Consider the following 3164-nt stretch of genomic DNA (forward strand, 5'->3'; position numbering starts at 1 on the left):
TAGTTATATACTACTCTATTTCTCATCTTGCTCATGGATAATCTTGAATTGTTTCCCAAGTTATTTACAACTTACGGAGTGCGAATGTGTGTTGTGAATTCGAAACAGTACCAACCTAAAAACCATAAATCCTGCAAGAACATCTACAGTCACCTATTGCTTGATACCGTTGACAAACTAGCATCTACTTAGATCAACCTCTTCCTATTCTAAGTTCTAACTATCAAGTTCCATGTATATACTGTAGGTGAGATTTAGCATTGATGCTATTGGCGATAGGGACATATGACATCTTAAGATCTCAGACCCAGGCAGGCTATACAGGTTCAAAATTTACCATTAGTCTACATTGCAAAGAACACATCTAATTCAGTGAATATAAGTAATATTCGTCATGGTTTCACTTTCACCCAACACCATGCAGGTGAAACACAAATGCTTTGTTCAATTTATTTTCTTTATCTATCATTTCTATATGCAAAAGGAGTATTATTTATGGTTATATTTTTCTACCGATGCTTTATGGTCAAAGTTCTTGCTGATACATTATCCATTCGCGCCTTGGGCATTAATTGTTGCAACAGGATGAAGTCATGTTGATTTAGAATAAACTTCAACATATGCTCCAGTTCACAGTCTGGAATCATTAGCTAAGTGCAACTACGATTCTCTGAAGAATTGTTTAGGGTTGAATTGGATTTTTTTATCAATTTTTATATTAATACTATTGGGAGCAAACTTCCAGTTACAAATTTCTGCAACATGTTATCTTTATTAGTAGGCGAAGGTGTCTCTTGACTCTCTTGAGGTGGAGTATCTGGGATTATTTTGTCCGAACTATTAACTGCTTGGAAGGAAAAGCCTCCCGTGTTGTGCTACCAAAATCTTGGTATGTGCTTGCTCGCTTCTTCTGTAAGATTTCTTTAGATGAACTGTGACATCAATGTATTATGAAAAAACTTTTGTTATCAATTATATCACTTTGTTTCTTGGACCAACTAATAAACTAATAGTTTTCTTACTTGTCAGCATATCCTCCTCATATATAGCGCTACAAAATCCCGCAGCAACGCGCGGGGCATCATCTAGTTTTCCAAAACAACGTCGTCCATTAACTTATTTACATCAAATCACTCCACGGATTTTTTTTCTAGCTACTGTCATCCGTCCGGATTTTTTTTACCTCGCACGCTCGAGTATCCATGTCACGCATCGATTGGCAGGCGATTTCTTTCCTTCTTCCTTGTATGCAATGCACAACCCTGTGATCTCCTTGATTAGGTGCCGTGCATGCACCTGATTGTTTTCCATCTGAAACTCCCTAATGTTTGTGTGTCAAATTGAAATTTAATAGAAAGAATCCATGTTCTGTGCCTCGATGGAAACAGGCTGGGTGGGACAGGACTCAGGAGAAGGACACGACCTTGCGATCTCAATCGAGGGCGGAAGACGCCGTCCAGCGGGCTGGCGGCCACCCTCTTGAAGAACACCCTCACGCACCGCGCCGCTCTAGACCTGCCTCTTTTGTGCCACTCTGCCTCTTTCGTCAGACATGACGCGCCGAGCAGCTGCAGGTCAAGGGTGTTGATCCATCGGCCATCGGGATGCGGATGGTGGGGCTCCAGGGCCGCATCGTGAATTTGACGTCGTGCATCTTCGTAAACTCGCGGGCGGCGTCTGTTGACGATGACCGGGCCGGTCCTTGCCAAGCCCGAGGTGCATAAGGGGCGCGTCCAGCCGACGCGCAATGTCCACCATGGCCTGGTACGTACGACAACGGGTTGCACATCAGGTGGTGGAGGATCTTCGGGAGCATCACGTTCTGTTGCTCCGTTGGTGCATCCACGTCTTGAGGATCAAGGGGAGATCGAGAGCTAGGAGGATGTGCATGTAGTGAGTTGCTTCATGAACCTGGCTATCAGGAAGCGCATGTCTGACGAATTTTGTTTCATTGATGTCATGTGTAAGTGTAACTGTGTATACATTATTATTATTTTGTATATTTTAGCTAGAACACCTGTTCGACGACATGGGCATCGACTGCTCCGCGTACAACGCCCGCGTAGGTCACCCCAGCACCCTCTACGGCTATATCAACCACTACCTAGCCAACATCCGCCTCCTCAAGGTCATCGTCATCAAAGCAGGTCCGCTTCTCTTCCGCCTCGATCGATGCTCACAAGTTGTGGCGTGAATGTGCGCGTGCATTGCAAATTCGTGACCGTCTCTACGAATTTGATTAGACAAGGCCCTATGAGGTTACCACTTTACCATGACGTGGACCATGGTCATGAAGTTCTCTCTCTTGTCGTGGAAGCCGAAGCTGGTCTTCACTGGGTTGTCGATCATGGGCGTCAACCCATGAAATATCAAGTTCTGCAGCCATGTGGTTAACACTCATTCTTGCTTTCACCATACCATGGAACGTATGTTTTTCATTCGAATGGGCAGTGGATTCGCACGCGGGGGAATATATCAGTATTGTGTCTATCTTGTGTAGTTTGTTTCAGAGAACTGAAACTGACTTTTCAGTTCTTGTGTATTTATAGATGAATTAGTCAAATACTGATATTCAAAACACTCATCTTCATCATGTTGCAGCGATAACGACAGTGGGAAAACGCGAGACACTGGTGCGCTGATATGGTTCTGGCTCTCATAATGAATGGCAATGTTAAAACAAGGGTGTGCTGATCTGTTTCTGATTCAACTATCATGATATGGCATTTAGACTAAAGAAAGTTGTATTGTCTGCTCTGAGAAGAGCAAGACCAAGGCTATGCAAGTAACATCACATCATTCAGGCAAGTGAAAAACACTTGTTAAATTCTTCGATGTCGTATTGCACGCCCATTGCATACAATACTTCGCCAAAACTATAATGATCTGCAGGATGAATTATTCTTATGGTGGCTATTTCAATGCTCCTGGAGAAGACCCTTGTGTTCTTTTGCGTGTTAAAGAAGATTATGATGGTGTAGAATTCTCTAAAAACTCAATAGCATGCAGCCATCAACATGATCAGATTGTCCAGTATATATGATGCTGCAAAATTTGACAGCTACAAATGTAATGCTGGACATTTCTTGGTCAGTAGTAGCTTGGTTTCATATCATAAGGTTGCAGGCATGATGAAGAAACTTCGAGGTTGCAAGATAGTGAAG

Source organism: Triticum urartu, chromosome 3 (assembly GCF_003073215.2).
Source record: "Triticum urartu cultivar G1812 chromosome 3, Tu2.1, whole genome shotgun sequence".
Classification (NCBI taxonomy): domain Eukaryota; kingdom Viridiplantae; phylum Streptophyta; class Magnoliopsida; order Poales; family Poaceae; genus Triticum; species Triticum urartu.